At 42.6% G+C, this 23,564-nt stretch overlaps 1 protein-coding gene across 3 annotated transcripts in view; it reads right to left on the minus strand.

Moving 5' to 3' along the window:
- LOC127569772 (rho guanine nucleotide exchange factor TIAM1-like) overlaps window positions 1-17,336 on the minus strand; it is a 205,774-nt gene extending 188,438 nt beyond the window's left edge. The window contains exon 1 of one of the 3 annotated variants that reach the window (XM_052014647.1): window positions 17,232-17,336. The gene's annotated coding sequence lies outside the window, so the exon portion shown is untranslated. The remainder of the gene's footprint in view (window positions 1-17,231) is intronic. The other 2 variants (XM_052014644.1, XM_052014645.1) reach the window with 2 other exon arrangements.
- Window positions 17,337-23,564: the final 6,228 nt, after the last annotated feature.

The following is a 23,564-nucleotide window of genomic DNA, read 5'->3' on the forward strand; positions in this document are numbered from 1 at the left end:
GTGAAGGCATCACAGGTGAATATTATGCCAGATATTACAAACTTTACCTCAAACCAATCCATGCAGTCAAAATATACAGCATACATTACACCACGCAAGCTTCATTTCTTGTTCTCAATTCTTGCACTTCCAATGCAAGAAACAAAAGAAATATGCAGTGCAAAATTGATAGGGTATGCAAATACTAAATTTAAAAATTTTATTCTTTGTGTTCCTACAACAAGGAATGCAATATTTTCCAAAATAAAGAATTTTAAATTATTTTTAGAGTAATTGTGGTAACAATTACTCTATGAATGTAAATACACACTTTGAATTTGAAAAATATTATAAGATTCCAGTTAAAAATATTTTGTCCAAATAATTTTATAGCTCAAAAAAAATCCTCAATTAGGATCCTGAATCCTCAATCCACAGTGGTTGCTTAGTATTAGTCAAATTTCAAGATTTTACTATACAGGTAATTCTCATTATCGCTCCATCAGTTGTATTACCTTATCCTACAGAGGTGCAAGGCTAACAAATTTTAGAAATACATCTGCTTTTCATCCTTGAAGAATGGGCAAAACACTTCATTTCTAATTTACTGGGACTGTTCACTGACTTCCACAGGATGACCAAAGTGCCACTTCTCTCACCTGCTTTCTGCCTTCATAAATTGTGAAAAGTACCATCTATTCCTGGGGACTAATTCGTTTTGTTTTTTTTTCCAACTTGTCGTTATTTAAGGAGAGCAACTTGCTATATTTTCCCTTGTAAGGAATTGGAGGAAGCAGTCATTTAGTATTTTAATTATCTTGCGTTCTTGTCTGCATACCTTAGGTTCCTTCAAGTCACCTACTTCAGGTACAGCGCAGAGGCATATATTAATTATGTTCAAAGCAAAATTATGTAAAAATTTGTGATTACTTTATTCAAATCAGATATGAATATGTGAAGTAATCTACCCTGAAAGTTCTAGACAACAAACATTGAGGAAAATCAGAATGAAGGCCATATCAATATTACAGACTTCATGCTCTAGAAGCCCAAAAGGCTTCTTTAGCTCTTTGTTTATGTTATTAATTTTATAAATAATTGCATGTTAGAGTAAGATAAGAGTTACAACTAATAAACAGTTACTTTAGTGACAAAATTACACAGATGCTTCCAACCAAATTTTTGCCTTGTTATCACTTCAAGGAACCCATCTTTATCAATGTAATGGCAAATCTTCATGGATTTAATCCACAATGGTTTTTACAATAACAGAAACTGAATAGTTATGAACAATTTATTATTCAGTTAAACTCTTCTGTCCCTGTAATTTTTATTGTCAAATAAATTATGGCCTCAGGTTATGTAAGATGAGAGAAATTTGCAATTTTAAACTGCTTGTTAATTTCAAGTCTAACTACTATTCTTTCAACATCTTGAAGTTTGGTGGGCATTCTCAAACTGCTGCAAAGCACAAGATGTTGGAGGAACACAGCTGGTCAGGTAGCATCTATGAAGGGAAATAGACAGTTGATGTTTCAGGTCAAGACCATTCATCCGGACTGGATGTTGAAGGGTTTCAGCCCGAAATCTCGACTGTCCATTTCCCTCCATAGATACTGCCTGACTCACTGAGTTCCTCCAGCATCTCGTGTGTTGCTCCAGATTCCAGCATCTGCAGTCCCTTATCTCCATTCTGAAAATGCTGTTTAGATACACAAAGACTATAACCAATTCACACTCAGCAACAGGTTATTGGCTAAGGATTATGTGCATAATAGATAACATAACAAAAATTACTCAATTATTTCTACTGCTCCAGGTTGAACACTTGTGGAGAAGATTTGACAAGTATAAGAAAATCAAAATGATTTAATGCCCAATATTTACTTTAGTTACTTGTTACTTTACAAATAATATTCAGTGAAAGCACAATAGCATCCCATGAGTTTCTTCTCATAGATCTTCCTTACTGCAAAGTTTATAAAAAACAATAATTAACAGAATGCACCATTGCCGATCAGGTAGGTCATTGTGATGTTTTACATAATCATGCAAATTCAATTCATATCACAAAGGTCAATTTGAAACACACCCAACTATTTTTAATTTCAAAATGTCCTTTGTCATGGAATGTGCCAATTTGAATCATAGTTTGGTTCACTTTCTCTGGCAGGGAAAATGATACAAACTTCTGCTTTGAAGTTAATAGGGGACATTCATTCTTCACTGAAGAACAACCTTGCACACTTGCACACACAAACAAAAATCGCACATGTGTGTGTATAAGAAGGAAAAACAGAGTAAAAAGAGGGCTGGTTAAAATCTTGCTTCAAAAAACCAGTTGAATTATCTTCAATTTGCTCCAGGGAATGAAAATAATAAAATTTCCATATCATCTGATGTCCATCTTACTCTCTTCTTTCTCTGTTGTAAATGTTGACATTGTGGCGACTCACCGTCTAGTCGAGCGAACCGGCTCGGCAGTCGGGTCGCGCGGTGTCGGAGCGACGAGGCCCAAGATGGTGGCGGGCCTCGTCTTTCCGAGCGACGAGGAGAACCCGCGCGCGGGGAAGTCCTGATGACGTAGGACTTACGTCATTGCCGGTTGTTTTTGGCGGGAACATTCTCCCTTAAAGGGCCCGCGCAAGGCGGGAAAATAAACCAGTTCTGTTTGGCAATCCTCTGAGTAGAGTCTTGTTTTATTCCGCGGTAGCAACCGCTACATTGGTGACCCCGACGGTCCAAACGGCTTTTGGACCCGCGAAATGGACGACAGCGCAGCAGCCAATGCAGTGGCCCTCAAGCTGCCCACCTTTTGGTCACTTCGGCCCAGCATCTGGTTTGACCAGGCCGAAGCGCAATTCCACCTTCGGCAGATCACCTCCGACTCCACGAAGTACTACCATGTGGTTAGCTCTCTGGACCAGGAGACAGCCGCCCAGGTTGGAGACTTCATCCAGTCGCCTCCGGAGGAAGATAAGTACCCGGCTTTCAAAGACCTTTTGATCCGGACCTTCGGCCTCTCCCGTCGTGAGCGCGCCGCCCGCCTGCTTCATCTGGATGGCCTGGGGGACAGATCCCCATCTGCCCTAATGAATGAGATGCTGGCATTGGCCGAGGGACACAAGCCATGCCTGATGTTCGAACAGGCCTTCCTCGAACAGCTCCCCGATGACATCCACTTGTTGTTAGCTGACGCCGACTTCAGCAACCACCGTGAGGTGGCCGCCCGGGCAGATGTCCTGTGGAGGGCCAAGCGCGAGAGCGGTTCGTCCGTCAGTCAAATCACCAGGCCGCGAACCCAACGCCCACCTCGCCTGGCCCCAGCAACCGTGCAGCCACGCCCCAGGAACGCAGACGACGACACGGGTGACCAGCTGTGCTTCTACCATCAGAGGTGGGGTGCGGAGGCCCGTCGATGCCGCCCACCCTGCAAGTTTCAGGGAAACGCCAGGGCCAGCCGCCGCTGATGGCTACGGCGGCTGGCCGCCGACAGAGCCTCCTCTTCGTTCAGGACAAGAAATCTGGACGGCGTTTCCTCGTTGATACTGGAGCGGAGGTCAGTATTTTGCCCCCGACAGGCCGCGACACTCGTGACAGGCCACCAGGTCCTCTACTCAATGCCGCCAACGGTACAACGATACGGTCTTTCGGCACCCGTAAGCTTCAATTACACTTTGGCGGCAGCCGTTTTACCTGGACCTTTACCCTTGCCACCGTCGCCCGACCACTTCTAGGAGCCGATTTCCTTCGGGCCCACAACCTGTTAGTCGACTTGCGAAGGAAGCGGTTAGTCCACTCTAGCACTCTCCGGACCTATCCCCTGGGAGAAATCAGCCCACCAGCCTCGCGCCTGGACTCCATTTCCCTTTCTGGCGACGATTTCGCCAAGCTCCTAGCCGAATTCCCATCGATTTTGGCACCTTCGTTTACAAATTCTAGGCCCATACACGGGGTACGACACCACATCATTACCACAGGGCCACCTCTTCATGCCCGTGCACGACAATTACCTCCAGACAAGCTCCACCTGGCAAAGGAAGAGTTCCGTCACATGGAGGAGCTGGGGATTGTTCGCAGGTCAGACAGCCAGCCCCTGGGCCTCCCCCCTGCACATGGTCCCCAAAGCCACCGGGGGGTGGAGGCCCTGCGGCGACTACCGCAGGCTGAATGACGCCACCACCCCGGACCGCTATCCCATCCCTCACATCCAGGACTTCGCAGCGAACTTACACGGGGCCCGCATCTTTTCCAAAGTGGACCTCGTTAGGGGATACCACCAAATCCCGGTCCATCCGGATGACGTCCCCAAAACTGCGATTATCACCCCATTCGGCCTGTTCGAATTCCTTTGGATGCCGTTCGGCCTTAAGAACGCCACGCAGACCTTCCAGCGGCTGATGGACGCGGTAGGCCGAGACCTGGACTTCGTGTTCATTTACTTGGACGACATACTGATCGCCAGCCGTAACCGCCAGGAACACCTTTCCCACCTCCGCCAGCTGTATTCCCGCCTCTGCGATTTCGGCCTCACGATCAACCCGTCCAAGTGCCAATTCGGACTTGACTCTATCGATTTCCTCGGCCACAAAATCACCAGCGACGGGGCAACACCCCTACCCGCCAAGGTGGACGCTACCCGCCATTTTGCCCGCCCCGACACAGTCAAAGGCCTACAGGAATTCCTTGGGATGGTCAACTTTTACCATCGTTTCATCCCTGCAGCAGCCCGTATCATGCGCCCTCTGTTCTCGCTGCTGGCTGGTAAGGGCAAGGACATCACCTGGACTGACGAGGCTGCGGCTGCTTTCGTTAAGGCCAAAGACGCCCTGGCAGATGCCACGATGCTGGTACACCCCAGGACTGACGTCCCGACTGCCCTCACGGTAGACGCGTCCAACACTGCGGTAGGTGGGGTACTGGAACAGCTACTCGAAGGCCGCTGGCAACCCTTGGCATTTTTCAGCAAGCACCTTAGACCGCCCGAACTGAAGTACAGCGCTTTTGATCGGGAACTTCTAGCGCTGTATCTGGCGGTCCGGCATTTCCGATACTTTCTAGAAGGCAGGCCTTTCACCGCTTTCACCAATCATAAGCCTCTGTCCTTTGCCTTCTCCAAAGTCTCCGATCCCTGGTCAGCTCGTCAGCAGAGACATTTATCCTACATTTCTGAGTTCACAACTGACATTCAACATGTCTCCGGAAAGGATAATGTCGTTGCTGATGCACTTTCCAGACCAACCATCCACAACCTATCCTTGGGTGTCGACTACACGGCCCTAGCTGACGCACAGCAAGCCGATGACGAACTGCCCAGCTACAGAACCGCAGTCTCGGGTCTGCAGCTCCGAGATTTCTTGGTTGGTCCAGGTCAGCGGACCCTACTTTGCGACGTTGCGACTGGTCAGCCCCGCCCTATAGTCCCTGCAGCCTGGCAGAGACGCGTTTTTGACTCGGTACATGGGTTGGCGCACCCGTCCATCAGATCTACTGTCCGACTGGTCGCCAGCAAGTTTGTCTGGCATGGCCTGAGCAAACAGGTCAGTGAGTGGGCCAGGACTTGTCCGCACTGCCAGACGTCAAAAATCCAGCAACACACCAAGGTCCCACCACAGCAGTTCGAGCCTACCCGTAGGAGGTTCGACCATATACACGTCGACCTCGTGGGCCCTCTGCCAGTTTCAAGAGGAGCCCGGTACCTCCTTACCATCGTGGACCGGTTCACGAGGTGGCCTGAGGCAACCCCCCTGACTGACATCACAACTGATTCCTGCGCCCGGGCGCTGCTCACAACTTGGGTCTCACGTTTTGGCGTTCCGGCCCACATCACTTCAGACAGAGGCACCCAATTCACTTCCAGTCTCTGGGCTGCATTAGCGAACCTGCTCGGGACGCAGCTGCACACCACCACGGCCTACCATCCTCAATCAAACGGGTTGGTGGAACGTTTTCACCGCCATCTGAAATCGGCCTTGATGGCTTGCCTGAAGGGTCCTAACTGGGTTGACGAGCTGCCTTGGGTCCTGCTCGGCATACACACTGCCCCCAAAGAAGACCTCCGCACTTCGTCAGCTGAGCTTGTATACGGGGCGCCACTAGTTGTCCCCGGGGATTTCATACCTGCCCTTCGGGACCAAGGGGAACAACCCCCAGCAGTCCTACAAAGACTGCGCGAGAAGCTTGGCGCCTTGGCCCCGATTCCCACCTCACGGCACGGTCAAGCCCCATCCTGCCAGCCCAAGGAACTACGGGACTGTAAGTTTGTTTTCGTTCGCAGGGGCACACCTCGGGCGCCATTGCAACGACCATATGAGGGACTGTTCCGAGTCATACAGAATAACGGATCCACTTTTATTTTGGACATTGGAGGCAGGGAACTGGTTTTCACGGCGGACTGCCTCAAACCGGCCCATTTGGATCTGCAACGGCCTGTCGAGGTTGCCACGCCGCGACGCAGAGGCCGCCCCCCTAAGCGGCAGCTGGCACAGCCCACGGACCTTGGGGACTGTCTCGCCGGTTCTGGGGGGTGTTGTGTGGCGACTCACCGTCTAGTCGGGCGAACCGGCTCGGCAGTCGGGTCGCGCGGCGTCGGAGCGACGAGGCCCAAGATGGCAGCGGGCCTCGTCTTTCCGAGCGACAGGGAGAACCCGCGCGCGGGAAAGTCCTGATGACGTAGGACTTACGTCATTGCCGGTTGTTTTGGGCGGGAACATTCTCCCTTAAAGGGCCCGCGCAAGGCGGGAAAATAAACCAGTTCTGTTTGGCAATCCTCTGAGTAGAGTCTTGTTTTATTCCACGGTAGCAACCGCTACAACATAATCATTCAACTTCTTATTGTCATTTACCTGTTTTCACAAGGCTCACATTGCTCCTGACCAACTTCTTCCAGACAAAAAAAAATTGATATCACTTGCAAGTATCTTTTCCCCCACTTAATCTATCTTTGTTGCCCTTACCAACACTTCTGTTACCTTTTGTTAATCTTTGTATCTGTTCCAATTGCTATGATCTATGCTGGTTTGACCTTTTTGTATGGTATTTTTGGTTTTATGTTGCCTCCTTGGTCTTCCAGAGATAAGGGCTCTTGATCTTTATGATTATAAGGTCTTCTATTGGTATGAAAGGAATGTGGTAGCACTGTTATAACACTTGACATCAATTTAGTAGTTAGGAAGGATCTTGGCTCAGCAGATCATGGTTTGTCATTATAATTGTTTTGGGTGGAACCAAGCAGCAGCAGCAGGGTGCAGGAAACATTGATCCCGGTTGATTATAGGCCTCCTAATAGTGATGGAGATGTAGGGTGCAGTCTTGTGAGGAAATTAGAGGTGTATGTAACAACAGTAATATCATAATCACAGGGCTCTTGAATCTTCATATAGTATAAACAAGTCAAATTCATAGTAATAACATAGAGGATTAACTGGTGGAATGCATGCAAAATGGATTTCTTAATCAGCATGTTGAGGAACTGATGAGGGAACCGGTTATTTTAGCTCTAGAAAATGTAACGAGGAAGAGTTAATTCATTGTCTTGTTCTAAAGGGGCCCCCAGGAAAGAATGAGTGTAATAAGTCAGAATTTTATGTTAAGTTTGAAAGTACTGAAGTTCAATCTGAAACCATGGTTTTCAATCTAAACAAATTAAACTATTGAGATGTAAGGGGCAGACTGGCTGGGATAGAATGAGTAACTGCATTACAGAATATGACAATGGACAGACAGTGGCTGACATTGAAAATATAATACACAATTTGCAGCAAATACACATTTTTTAAGGTACAAAGATACAACAGGTAGTTCAACTATAGAATACAGAAAAAATTACAGATAGAATAAAGTTTGCAAAAAAGCAATAATGATTGGGTGCCTTTTTAAGAGTTCAACAATGGCCAAAAAAAATGATAAAGAAAGGGAAATTAAAATGTGAGAGTAAACTAACAAGGAACATAAAAACAGACCGTCTACAGATACATAATAAGAAAAAGTCTTGCAAGGACAAATGTGGGCCCCTTTCAGGCAGAGATGTATATATAGAGAATAAGGAACTAGTAGAGGGATTCAAAAATATATTGCATCTATCTTCACAGAAGAAGACAGTAAAAACCTCTTGGAAATACTGCAGCAGCAAAGGTCCAGTGCTAATGGGAAAGTGAAAGAAATTAGTACTAGTAAGGAAATACTATGACAGAAACTAATGGGTTGGAAAACTGATACATCCCAAGGACCTGATGTTCCATATCCCAGAGTTTTAAATGTGGCTCTGGGGGTAGAAGGTGCTCGGTTATCATCTTCCAAAATTCTATAGAACCTTGAACATTTCCAGGAAATTGGAGGGTAGGAAAGCAATTCCACTCAGAATGAGGGATACCGCTGATCTATTAACCTGACATTGGTTGGTGGGAAATGCTGGAATCTATAATAAAGGAACAACAGGCACTTAGAAAGGCAAATGTATGGCCTTTATTGCTGGAGAATTTGAGTACAGAAGTAAATTATACATTTCCTTGGTGAGACCACAGCTGGAGTATTGAGAGCAATTTTGATGCCTTTTCATAAAAATAGGATATACTTACTCTTGAGGGAGTGCCATGAAGATTCGCCAGACGAGTTCCTGGATTGCAATTAGGCCCCTAATCTTTACAGTTTTGAAGAATGAGCAGAGACCTCATAAAAGCATGTAAAATTCCAAGATGACTCAACAAGGTAGGTGCAGGCATAATGCTTTCACTGGCTGAGCAGTCCAGAACTAGGGGGGGCCAAAGTCTCAAAATAAGGTGCAGGTTGTTTGGGACTGAATGAAGGAGAAATTTCTTCACTCAGAATATGGATAATCTTGGAATTCTCTCCCCTGGAGGTCTGTGAAGGCTACATCATTGATATAACTCAAAACAAAGATTGATAGGTTTTTGGAGATTAGAGGAATCAAGGGATATGGAGATAGAGCACAAAAATGGTGTTTGCAGTAGAAAATTAGCCATGATCTTGTTAAATGATGGAGCAGGCTTGAGGGGCCAAATAGCCAATACTTTCTGCTATTTCTTATGTTTGCATGATTACTGATTCAGTATCACATTAAGTATGTTCTGAACGCTCCCTGTTGCATGGAGATCAACCATATCTGTATCTAGAACTGTTCCTTCCTTCTGCCTTCCAAAATCTGCAATGAATGCAGCCACATTACAAATGTTCACACATCCTTAGGCTGTTAAGTGTAGGTGGCATATTACTCATTTCTAAATTTAGTAACATGTGCCCCTTTTGGTTCAAGGACATGCTGAACACAGACAATAAATCCACTACTTCTCTGACATATAGTCTACTTATTTAAATATAAATTAAAGTTTAATATCTCATTAAAATTACTCTGCCTTTACTACAAGCTTGTCTAATCTATGCATTCTACCACTTCACAGCTGCTACTTGAAAGACCATACACAACAGCCACTACAATCTTAAGTCCTTTTCTATCCATAATTCTCCCACACTGTGCCCAAAGTGCCCACTATCTGCTTCCCTTTAATTATATCCTATCACATCCTTGAAGAAGTGTCGCCCACAAGCAGCAAGGATACTCCTCCCCCTCTACCACTGTCTTCTTTATCCTGTATGTTTTATAATCTGGTACATTTAGTTCCTAGTGCTAACTAGCTTGCAGCCATGTTTCAGTATCAACAACAATATCATAGTCTCCACGTTGAATTTGGGTCTGCAATTCATTTAATTTGTTCCTCATAAAAAGCGTGTTTATATAAATAATTACTTGGGGCACCAAGTCCACTCTGTCCTTCTCATTGAAATGTTTTACATGTACACTTCACACATTTCTCTTCTAGTTTAATTAAATCTTTTAGCTTTCTCCTTACCTCCTGCGGTAGCCAAGGCAAATTCATTCTTTTTTTGTTTAGAACTTTCATTAAATCTCTTTCTCCCCGCCCCCTCCCCACCCCCACCAGAGCCCAATCCTACATTTATTCATTTAAGCTCTTTGTGACTGTCCTATTATCCTTTCTGCAAGAACATTGGTCATTTCCCTTCCTGGCCACTGGCTGATCCAAGTAGTCAACAACCAGGGCATCCTGTTTGACACCAAACTATGCTTCGATTTCTGTATCTTTACCACACATCTCTGAAAAACTGACAAGTTCCACACCTGCCTCATAAGAATATCAGAAGTAAGAACAAGAGGAGGCTAAACACCCCACCGACCTAACACTGCCATCAGGTAAAATCATAGATGATCTGATTCTTGGTCTGAACCCCATTTTCCTGCCAGATCCCCATAACCCTCTATTTTCCCTGTAGACCAAAAATCTATTTCAGCCTTGAATAATCTAATGGTTCAGCCAGTTTGCTACTGAAACCTTTATATGTTCTTTTGTCACTTTCATGGTGTCCTGGTCAAATGCCCAAACATATCCCTCCAAAGAATTCAGTTTCTCCATAACTTGCATGCCACTTTCCCACTATTTTTGTTCTTTTTCTTTTTTTTTCCTGCTGACTCCTAGTCCCTAAATACTTCAAATTTAAAATTATCCTTGTGTTTAAATCCCTTGGAAGCCTCACCCTTCCATATCAGTGACTTCTTTCAGCCCTACATCTTCCCATACAAATTCTGATTTTACCTTCAGTGCTGTCCTCGAAACTCCAAAATATCATGTGCAATGGAAGGGCTGCAATCACTTTAACTTCAACATAATAGATCTGTGAAAGTGCGAACAGCATTGTACTGACAGGAAGAGAAAAATCAAAAAAACTGCAGATGTTGGAAACCTAAAATAAAAATAGAAAATGCTGGAAATACTCAGCAGGTCAAGCCACATCTGTAGGAAGAGAAACAGAGTTAGCATTTCAGGTTGAAGACCCTTCATCAGGTCAGATCTGCTGAGTATTTCCAGCATTTTCTTTTTTTATCCTACTTACTGGAATGTTCAACGAATATGAGGCGATCAGCCACATTTTATTTTATTTACTTGTGTTTAGTAATGAATATTCTTCAAAAGTGCAATTGTTAGCCATATTTTTCCAGTAAGCATTCATATACATTGGATCGATTATTCTCTAATATGCAGAAATGGCTAATATCTCTCCATGGACTGGATACAAATGTAATTATCATGATTAATTATTTGGTTGATGCAGAGTGAAATTAGAAGTACTTGTGATCCTTTCTCAAAATCAACCATAATTAAACATTGGAAATTCTAGCTAAGTTTATGAGTGTATCATCCACTTTGTGTTTGACAATCTTGAAAGTACATAAACAGTAAAAGAATAGTTGAATCCTTGTTGAGCTCGGTAGTTGGTCAAGGTTAATCAACTAATCATTTTCTCACCTCTAAGATTCAGAACAATGAATGGAGGGACTAGCTGTGGCTTGGTGCAGCTGTCACACAAGTTATATGGGGAAAAGCCACAATTTATGGCCCTCCTACCAGTGCACAACAAAGGGCTAAAACCTCCACAAAACTGCTTCGACGGTTTTACACAAGGAATGTATGTCACTGAAAACTTACATCATGTCTACATAATGTAAATGGACTGAGATGCTATAAATGTTCTTCATTATATATTTATGCAAATGTTATTACTAAAATTATATTCTGCAAATAAATGTTCTTGCTTTGATCACTGAAGTTTAGAAAAGGTCCTCTGGATCCTTGTAGGCAAAAGGGATATAATGCATCAGTGAAGGAAGTTTTGAATATACTTTTGAGGAGCATTGCTACTCACAGGGGTTCATACCTTGAAAGCAAACATCAGCCATCAAAATTTGCAGTTATATGCGTTGACAAATATTGCTATCTTCCTCATTATACCTATAGATAATAAGAGGTTCAACAAGCAATTCTATGTTACACTACATTGAATTTTTTCCCCAAATTGTCCTTTATCATAACTTGCTAAAGAAATGAAACATAATATCCTTCAACAGAAACTCTCTTCTGACCAAAGAAGGAATGTTATCTTGACACAATCCACACCTGTGCATGCCTGTTTCAAATAATGCAGGAGAAAGAGATAGACTGATAATAATACATACTGGAAGTGCAAGAATTACCAGGAAAGGGGTTACATGTGTTCATAGGTGAGATTTCATTTCCTGCAAAATAAATTTCTGTTCTTATTCAGTGAAGAATATTTAAAGTTTCTGGAGACCACAATGGATTTAAACTTGCAAATTATCTATCCTTCTCATTATTGAAAAGGCTTATCATCGCCTTGAAACCCTCGCACATTCATGCAACCACCTCTCATATTACCTATTCGGAAATGGTATGAAAATCTCCAACGTCTCCACTTAAGTATTCATATACTTAAATTTCTTACCTCTACTACTGCACATCAGGATTCTTTAACCCCAGGATGTCCTGTCATTTTTCAAGAGAAAATATTCACAGTAAAAACCATTCATATAGATTTTGTATCTCCATACAGATTTTCTTCTTGGTTACAAAATTCTGTCGCATTTGAAGGATATCCTACAGTAAGTACTTTCTGATGACAGAGAAGCCATGCGTCCGATATACATGAACTGTCATACTCCCGGATAACTTTGCAGTACTGAGCCACACATCATCTCGGGAACTGACCACGCAACCTTGATATACCACTCTATGCTGTTTGCCATTTCACTTAAAGCATGTACTACTAGTTCAGAATCATAGCCAGTTCCCGCTATGAGCATACCTGACCTTGTAATGACTTAGGTTAGTTTCAATTTTAAATAACATTTGATTCAATTTATTTGAATGAAACAATTCTCCTTAAATAGTTGTGACATTCAACCCAGATATTTATCGGCAAGAATGATGATTTCAATATCTTTCACAAACACTACATTTATTTACATAAAATTCCACAGTCTAAAAGATATGTTATTCACAGAAATAGTATATATGTTACATTTTTATCAAAATAAACAAAAAAGATTACATTTCAGTATCACAAAATTTAAAAGCACATGCCAGATTCCCAATGTGCAAAACATGGTTCAATTATTAGATTTCTCCAAAGTAGGTTGCAATGCTTACTTAGAAACCTGGCTTTCAACTACATTGGCCTTCAGACCTTTCCACATTGGAGGGAAAGCTAAAAAATAAATTGTGTAAGAAGAGGACTCTTAGACCACCATCTTGAGCTCTTGGGTACTTTGGGCTGCCATCATTTCGTTCACAGTTGAATACTCTATTGTGTTTACAATCAATTACATTTCCACAAGGAACATGAAAAAAAGGATTGCAGTTCAAGGCTGAGGATACAGCATATTGAGTCAGTCACACAGCTCAGAACCAAGCCCTTTCGTCCCACTGCATCCATATCCTTCTATGCCTTGCCTAATTAAGTTCCTGTTTAAATGTCTCTTAGATGTAGTGATTGTATCTGTCTCCACTACCTCCTCTGGTAGTGAGTTCCAGAAATTAACAACTTTGTATAAAAAAACTTTCCTCTCAAATCCCCTTTAAAGCTTCTTCCTCAAACCTATGCCCTTTTGTTTTTGAAGCCCTCACAATGGAAAAAGATTCTGACTATCTGCCCTATCTATGCCTCTTATAATTTTATATACTTCTCTCAGGCCACTCCTCAGCCTCCTTCACTCCAGGAAAAATAAACCCCGTTTATCCACAATCTCTCCGCATAACTAAAGTCGGCGAATCCAAACAGTCCCATCTTTTCTATTCTATGGTTCGACCTATGAAGTCCAGCATGTAATATGCCTTATTCACCATCCTATTTATTTGTTCTGCCACTCTCAGGGAACTATGGACTTGAAGCCCAAAGTCTCTCGATTCGTCAACATCCTTTGGTGCCCGACCATTTACTGTATGTGTCCTACCCCTATTTGAATTCCTAAAATGCATCATCCCACATTTGCCAGGATTAAATTCCATCGGCCAATGCTTCCATCTGATCTATACCCTGCTGTAGCCTTAGACAATCCTTCTTGTTATCCACAATGCTGCCAACAGCCGTGCCATCCACAAACTTACTAATCATACCTCTTACATTCACATCCAAGTCAATGATATATAATCACAAACAAGGCCCCAGCACCAATCCCTGAAATCCACCACTGATCACAGACTTCCAATCAGAAAAGCCTCCTCCCACCACTACCCTCAAATTTTGGATCCAATTAGCCAGCTTGCCTTGGATCCCATGTGCCTTGACCTTCTGGATCAGCCTGTCATGGAAGACCTTGCCTTATGAAAATCCATAAAGATAATTTCTACCACCCTGCCTTCATCAACCTTCTTAATCACCTCCTCAAAAAATTAGTGAGACAGGATTTCTCCTGTACAAAGCCATGCTGACAATTTCCAATCAGTCCCTGCCTTTCCAAATGTACATAAATCATATTTCTTAGGATTTTCTCTAATAATTTCCTTAGCACTAACATAAAGTCTATTGGGCTGTAGTTACCCTGCTGCCTTTCTTAACTAAAGGAACCACAGTCTTCTGGCATCTGACTTGTGGCGAACGGAGATGCAAAAATCTCTGTCAGGACCCCAGCTATTTCCTTTCTTGCTTCCAATAGCAACCTGGGATATACCTCATCTGCTCTAGGGAATTTATCAACTCCGATGTGTCCCATAACAACTAACACCTCCTCCTTCTTAATTCTGACCTGCTCCAGGTTATCCATGTTCCCTTCCTGAACTATTTTCTACATCTTTCTCCTTAGTGAATACAGATGAGAAGTATTTATTTAGAACCTCACCCACATCGCCTGACTCCACACAGATTATCTCTTTGTTCCCTAAGGGGACCCACACTTTCCCTGGCCACCCTCTTGCTGCTGATATACTTATGGAAAGTCTTGGGATTCACCTTAATCTCACTTGGCAAAGGTATTTCATTGCCCCTTTTTGCTCTCCTAATTTATTTCTTAAGTTCTCTCCCACACACTGTATATTCCTCAAGATACTCCCGAGATTCCGATTGCTCATACCTGCCATGTTTCCTTCCCCCCACTGATCAAACCTTTAACATCCTTTGTCATCCAAAATTCCCTAACCCTGCCATCTTTGCCTTTCACCCTTACCAGAACATGCTGACCCTGAACTCTTACCAACTCTCTTTTAAAAGTCTTCCACCTGTAAGCTATAGTTTTACCCACAAGCATTTGTTCCCAATTTACTTTCACCAGATCCTCTCTTATGCTATTGAAATCAGCCTTCTGCCAATTCAAGACCTTAACTTGAGGATCAAACTTACCCTTTTCCATAACTACCTTGAAACTTACATAATTATGGTCATTGTTCCCAAGGTGTTCCCCCACAGACACTTCCCCCACCAACAGTTCCGGCTGAGTAACGCCCCATCTCTAGTAGGACTCCCTAAACATTGTCTCAAACATTGGGCAATTTTCCCTCTATGTAATTGTTTAACACAAATCATTTGATATCTACTGGTGATTACAATGGAAAAGTGCCACATTTCTAACCCATCTTGAGAGCAGATTTAAAAAAAATTATTGCATTATTATAAGAGACAAATCAGGATCTGCTACTGCCATCATTCTAGGAAAAAAATCAAACTCAAATCCCAGTGATGAATGAAATACATACATGGCTATTGGCTCTAAATGGAAGAAAAATAGACTCTATTTTTGTCAGATATGCCGAACCATTTTGCAATGTTGAAGTTAGGGTCCTGAAATATATGACACATGGCAATTTATGCGGGTATTTTCGATATTATATTTTCCATTTTTTCTTTCATTTTGTTATATTACCTGACGATTTTAAACTCCAGCACCATATATTTTTCTATCAACAATCAAATATTAAAAATTGGCTTACGTTTAAATAATGTAGAAGCCCATTCTCTACCAATTTAACTAATGAAAATAGTTTCTCAACTGAAGTACACAACCTAGGCTGAGACAAAACCCCTCTGGGGTTGTTCATAGATCGACACTGCCTAACAATTACACTGGTTCAAATATCTAAAATACCACTTTTGAAAAAGGTAAATTCCAGGTGTGCTGTGGTTCAACAAATACCAGTTTTCCGTTTCATAATTTTCAATGCAAAACGTCGCACTCTTAACAGAGCATCAAGCCAAATTAATACCAACTCAATATCATATAGAACGACAGTTAAAATCGCAATCTATTTGCAGTTTATAAATCCCCCATTATTTTTATGTTGAAAGCCAACAGAAGGATCTTCAGGAAATAAGATGGTCAACATCTTGAAGAAATCTCGTAAGGCACACGGAAGCGTTGATTCAGTAGCAATTCTGATTCTTTTTAATCAGCAAGACGCTCGATCGTGAATTTTACAATTAAAAAATACACTCACCCGGGCATAAATTTACCGGAACACTTGAATAAAGCTTTCTACACCCAAAACATTCAAAAATATTTAACCCACTTGAAAATCTGAAGTACTCTTTAAATTACCATTGCTGCGGTGTTTAGGATTAACAATGCAGAATGCTAGATCAATGGATGAAGCCGACAACTACCACGCAGTGAAGGCAGTTAAATGGACTCGATGTCTCCTATCAACATCTCAGTGCAAAAACTAATATCTAAAAAGTTAAATGTAACACAATTCAAAGCAACCCAATATTCAACACCAATCCCGATTAGCTGAATGTACTCAGAAAGGGAAACAGTACGCCCGCCATTCTCCACTCTCCAATGCTAAGAAGAATCAAGCACGTTTCGATATTTTTTGCCACTTGCTCACAATACACACCGCACTTTTCACAAAATGTGAGGATCACGGTGCGAACCAAAGCTAACCACCGCCATAGAATCATGTGGAACATAACACGTTCTGTATATTCCAAAATAACACAAGCCATAATAATAATACAGAAATAATACCAATGCAGCTGGACTGGTTTCAGAAACCCAGGACCCAAAATCCCAGCGGACAATCCCAGCTCGTTCACCGAAAAAGAAGCGATCTGATCAGTACAAAGAATAAGACCCACGATGAACCTATTTACCAATTTACAAAGCTCAGCTCCATTTTCTTATGAATCCACATGGACGCAAAGAAAATTTCAATTCTGATCTGAACAAAATTACAAAGGGAAAACTGACCGAGACTTGACACATCCGTGACAAATCGTGGTTGTTTGACTGCGAGAAGAGCGGAGTTTTTCCATTTATCATTCATCCCGATTTCCAAAATGTTCAACAAAAGAAACACACACACACACACACAAAGGATGGTGCTATTTGGAAAATGTTTAACATGATAATTAAGAGTTGAGAAGATGAAACAGACCTCCTCTCCCAGCTTCTGGAGCTAGCCCCGTGTCCCTCGCAGTGCAGGCTGATTGAGTCAGATCAGGTTTGTGAAATGTGCCTGAATGTCTGGAGCCTGTGGAGCGGGAGCCCGGCGGGCGTTAGAACCTGGCGGAATCCCCACCGAAACGCAACAGCGAATGGCGTGCGAGGGAGGCGTGCTTAGCACTGCAATCTGCTCCTCAGAAACGCTGCCCTTCGCTGACTCCAGCGCATTTTATTCACTGCATTAATATTTAATATTGGTAAACACAAACCGAATGGGCAGCATCACAACCGAATAGTTTGGGGGGTGGGGGGGCGGGGGGAAACTGCCGCCATATTCTTTCCGAAGGCCATCGCCAGTGGGGGGGGGGGGGGGGGCGGGGGGAGGGTGGGGACGCGCCGATCGGCCATGGGCAACGGCGATTGGCTGCCCGATCCGTCAATCAGAAGCGGCTGCGGCCAATTGGCAATGGGAGCAGAGCAGGTGGCGCGCTCTTGGTTCCTGCTTCGCCGGCGCCGGAGGTGAGTTCTCACGCTGAGTGCTGCCAGTTCGCAAGTGTCAGCGCGGCTCCTGGTGGAATGTGACGACAAGGACCTGGGTGACTCGTACGCTGTAACGAGCAAGCCGTTTACACTCCAGAAATGCTTTTGCAAAAATTACTCATTTGCACTGCGAATGCCCACACTGAAATCAGATTGGACTGTCTGTCATCTATTGATCTCCTCGCCTCCGTACACCAAAGTCAAATGTGGCAGTGTTCCATCCTGTAGGTCGATGGTCTGTGCTTCGGTGGTCAACTCCATGTTGAACATGGTCTGGTGTGCCTCAGGGACTGCACTCTGGCAGGGCAGTCTCAGCCACATTTGTTACAGATGAAGTCCGAGAAGCTGTAAGATTTGCAGGCCTCTTTTTTTTCCCTGGGCTGTCATCTCAGCCAGCTAACCTTTCAATTTCTCCGCAACTCTTCTGATACTGTTCTGAATGGTGAGATTCCAGAAATCCTAACCTTCAGTTGATTTTTCCATTTATCTGTGTCGATGCCCACCATTTTCCTATCTTTCTCAGAGCCGCCCTTAGAGTGGAGGCATGGGTGTCAAGCAGGCTGTAACCCAGTGACCGTTTAATGGCACAGAGTGTTCTTGGTGATCTGGCCATCATCCTTTTGACAGATGTGCCCAATCCTCAGCAAACGTGCACTGTAAGAAGAATGCAAAAAGGCTTCAGGGGGATATAAACAGATTAAGTGAATGAGCAATGACGTGACAAATATATGGGGAACATATGAAGTTTACAACTTTGGTGGAACAAAATGGAAACAGAACATTCTTTAAAATAGTGAAAAACTGAAAGACGTTGGAGTACAGAGGGGCTTGTGCATTAATCGCATGAATTGAGTGTAATTGGAAGGCAGGTTGTGCATTGGCCTTTATTGGAAGCAAATTCGACTGTAAGTTAAGAGTAGAGGTGTTTTACAATTATATAGTGAGACTATATCTGGGATACTATGTGCAATGTGGTAAGGACAGATACACTTGCAGCAAAAGTTCACCAGATTGATTTATGGGATGGCAGGGAGTTTGTCATATGAGGAGAGATTAAACCTAAATGCTTAAGTTCAAAAGAGTGAGAGGCGACCATATAGAAACAAAATTGTTACAGGGCTTGATAGGATACATGCAGGAATAACCTTTTCCTGGTTGTGCATCAGGGAACACAGTCTAATACAAAAAAGTGTGGGAAGAGAAGAAATTTCTCCAACCAGAGGGTAGTGAATTGTTGCAATTCTCAACCCAAGAAGCCTCTCAAGGCTGTCACTGAGTATATTCAGGCAAAGATTGATAGATTTTTAGATATTAAGGGAATCAAGTCCTTTGGAATTAGTACAGGAATTAGTACAGAAGTAAAAGATCAGCCACGACCTTATTGAATGGTAAAGAAGGTATGAGGAGTCAAATGGTCTACTCCTGTTTCTATTTCTTACGTTCTGATAGACTTAGAATGTTCCAGGACCTCTAGGTTCATGACCTTAGCATACCAGGAGATGCCTAGGAAGTGTCTAAGGCAACAAAGGTGGAAACGTTCAAGCCTTTTCTCATGCCTGTGTATGTTGTGCAGGCCTAAATTCTGCAGAGAATGGGACTAAAGACAGAGGCGGTTGAGTGTTCACTGTCAGGTTGCTGCTTGCCCACACACTCTTGCTCAGCTTCAACATTACAGCTGTAGCTTTTGCAATGCAAGTGTTGATTTCATTATTAAATGACAGATTGCTGGTGCTTATGAAGCCTTTATAAGCTAAACCATCAACAAATCCCAGTAACACTTTATTAGTGCCATTTGATTGTGATATGGCAGCATCCTCTGGCATGATATTCATTTTCTTGATGATAAGAGTCAATCCAAACTCTTCACAGGCATGAGAGAGTCTGTCCATTAGCAACCAGAGATGTTCCTCACGATGGGGTTGTTGGCATAATGCAAATCCCTGATAATCTCCTGGAGCACTTTAAGACAAGCCAGGTTGAACAGCTTCCCATCTTTTCTGGTGTGTAAACAGAAAACCTCTGTGGAAGAGCTGAAGGCATATGTCAGCAGCTGTGAGAAAAATATCCCAAAGAATGTTGAAGCCAGAGCATAACTCTATTTGACCCTGCTGCAAATCTCAAAGTGTTCTAGAACATAGAACATTACAGCACAGTACAGGCCCTTCGGCCCACGATGCTGTGCCGACATTTTATCCTGCACTTAGATCTATCTAATCCTTCGCTCCCTCATAGCCCTCCATTTTTCTATCATTCATGTGCATATTTAAGACTCTCTTAAATGCCCCTAATGTATCTGTCCCCACCACCTCTGCCGGCAGTGTGTTTCACACACTCACCACTCTCTGTGTAAAAAAAAAACTTACCTCTGACATCCCCCCTATACCTTCCTCCAGTCACCTTAAAATTATGCTCCCTTGTGTTATCCATTTTCACCCTGGGAAAAAGTCTCTGACTGTCCACTCGATCTATGCATCTTATCATCTTGTACACCTCTATCAAGTCACCTCTCATCCTCCTTCGCTCCAAAGAGAAAAACCCTAGCTCACTCAACCTATTCTCATAAGACATGCTCTCCAATCCAGGCAGCATCCTGATAAATCTCCTCTGTACCCTCTCTAAAGCTTCCACATCTTTCCTATAATGAGGTGACCAGGACAGAACACAATACTCCAAGTGTGATCTAATCAGAGTTTTATAGAGCTGCAACATTACCTCGTGGCTCTTGAATTCAATACCCGACTAATGAAAGCCAACACGCCATACGCCTTCTTAACAACCCTATCAACCTGCACGGCAACCTTGAGGAATCTGTGGACGTGGACCCCAAGATCCCTCTGTTCCATCACACTGCTAAGACTCCTGCCATTAACCTTGTATTATGCCTTCAAATTCAATCTTCCGAAGTGCATCACTTCACACCTTTTCGGGTTGAACTCTATCTGCCACTTCTCAGCCCAGCTCTGCATCCTATCAATATCCTGTTGTAATCTACAGCAACCTTTTGCACTATCCACAACACCACCAACCTTCGTGTCATCTGCAAACTTACTAACCCACCCTGCCACATCCTCATCCAAATCATTTATAAAAATCACAAAGAGCAGGGGTCCCAGAACAGATCCCCACAGAACACCACTGGTCACCGACCTCCAGTCAGAATATGCTCCATCTACAACCACGCTCTGTCTTCTATGGGTGAGCCAATTCTGAATCTACACAGCCAAGTTTCCCTGGATCCCATGCCTCCTGACTTTCTGAATAAACCTTCCATGAGGAACCTTATCAAATGCCTTACTAAAATCCATGTACACCACATCCACTGCTCTACCTTCATCAATGTGTTTTGTTACATCCTCAAAGAATTCAATCAGGCTCGTGAGGCAGGACCTGCCCCTCACAAAGCCATGCTGACTGTCCCTAATCAGCCTATGCTTCTCAAAATGCCCATAAATCTTGTCTCTAAAATCTTCTCCAGTAATTTGTCCACCATTCACTCATAATCCCGCAGATCATAGCTTTGCACCATCAGCTCCTCAGCCAAGCACATACACCAGATGTCCAAACCTGCAGTTCCTCTCATACTGAGCAGGATTACTATTGCAACAACATATCATCAGTAGGGTAAAACTGGTTGCCTGGTTAGATTAAACCTTAACCTTCATATCATCATAAAAAAGATTGCATGGAGCAATGTTGGTGGGCAGCCAGTTTTCTTCAGCAGCTTGAGTTAACTGCCCCTGTTTATACTATTGAGTTCTTTTTAGTGAGGTCAATGCAGGCAATATTCTTCATTTATTTCATTATTCTTGCAACTGCTGAATTGAAAAGATCACTTTTATTGTGGATCTTTTGAATCTAAAAGATCGTTTTTATTGTGGATCTTTCAAATCTAAAACCATGAGAATTCTGGGTAAATGCATTCAACCAAGATCTGTGCTTTGGCCAGGTCAATGCCAGCAAATTGTTTTACCGCAGTACTAGGCTGATTTTTACAATAGCTGTGGTTAGCCTCTCTTCATATTACAGTGTCACATACTTTGTATTCTGCATATCCTGAGGCACAGTCCCCTCACTCCAACATTTCAGACAAATGGTGCAGGAACACTGGCTTCTGTGCTTGATAAGTTCAGGAGGGATGGTATAACCATCTGGAGCTTAGCCCATGGCAAGTGAGTCAGTAGCTTTACTCAGCTCTTCCAGTGCATGTTCTGTATTTAGCTCTTCCATGACAGGCACATTCTCTGTTGTGTCTAGCATATCGTCGATGATGACATTTTCAGCCCAAGGTAATATTCCAATCATCTTTCCATCTATTTATTACAATCAGTGATGACATTCCCTGCCTTTCAACGGAGCTGGTTTATATGCTGATGGTTCTGTAAAGAACACAGCTCTTTCCATTGATATGCATAATGCAGAGCTTGCAAATTGATTCTGCAAGATTCTGAACCATGCATGGCTCAATGCATTTTCATTAATAAATGAAATATTGAGAGACCAGTATCTGTTTAATATGATTATTGTTTGAGGTTGGCCTTGTAACTTAATCCTAAACTCTAAACAGTATGTTACTTACTTTCATAAATGTATATTTCTACCATTTTCAAATAAAATCCAGTAAATATTTTACAAGAGCAAAATACTGTAGATGGTAGAAACCTAAAATGAAAACAAAAAGTGCTGGAGTACTCAGCAGGGTTTGCAGCATCTGCAGAGAGAGAAGCCAAGTTAACAGTTCAAGCTAATGATATCTTGATAACCTTTCATCCTGAAAAGTCATTCAATCGGTCAATAAAAAATGCATATGATGGAAATTGAAATAAAAACAGAAAACGTTAGAAATACTCAGTAAGTCAGGCAGCATCTGTTAGAAAGAGAAACAGAGTTATTGTTTCAGATTATAGGGTCTTTCTACATGCTATGACCTCATAGCTGCTGCTACTAAACTTACCAAATTCAGATTTTAATCTTAAATCCTTGTATCAGTATTCCATAATGAAGATTCCTTGAAAGAAGCTTTAGGAGTAGCAAGAACATCAGCGTCCTTCACCAAGAGTGGCCTGGTTGCACCATCACCAACCAACTGAACCCTAGGCAGTAGCCATGAAGTGGTAACATGTAGAAATTCATAGATTAGGTAAATGTGTCGCAAAAGGAAAGTGGCTTCAGCTAAAGATTTTATATTCATTCAGACCAGCAAAAGCAGACATACCTTGGGACCAAATTGGAGACAAGTCATTTTAAAATGAACTTATATCTAGTAGTTAGAATAAAATGATCAAATTCAGAGCATTATTTGAAAGGGATCACCAGAAGAGTTTTAGATTTGGTTAATTTCAGTATGATATGGATAAATTTCATGGCCTCATTGGGAAGTGTCAAAATTAAACAAAATGTGATATGCCCCATTGGGCAAAGCCCCAATACTTTTGGCTAAGATGATTAGGGCAACATTTAGAAATTAAACCAAAAAAGCATACAAGAAGATAAATAGTAATTGATCTTGTGTACAATCCAAGGAATAACAAAAGGTGACGAAAGAAACCTACAAAAATTGGGAGTTGTAAAGAAACTTGGAAGGGATATCAAAATTAACACAAATAAACATTTATATTAGAGTTTGAAAAATGGTGATCAGAACATTGCAGATGTGCTGAACATGATCTCCAAAGCATACCTTTAGATTGGCTGATTGTGTCTATCACTCTGCTACTTAAAAATAGTGAAAGGGAATTATAGGGCAGCTGGCCCATCATCTATCATCAGGATATTACTATTGTCCACA

This window comes from Pristis pectinata, chromosome 4 (assembly GCF_009764475.1).
Source record: "Pristis pectinata isolate sPriPec2 chromosome 4, sPriPec2.1.pri, whole genome shotgun sequence".
Taxonomy (NCBI): Eukaryota; Metazoa; Chordata; class Chondrichthyes; order Rhinopristiformes; family Pristidae; genus Pristis; species Pristis pectinata.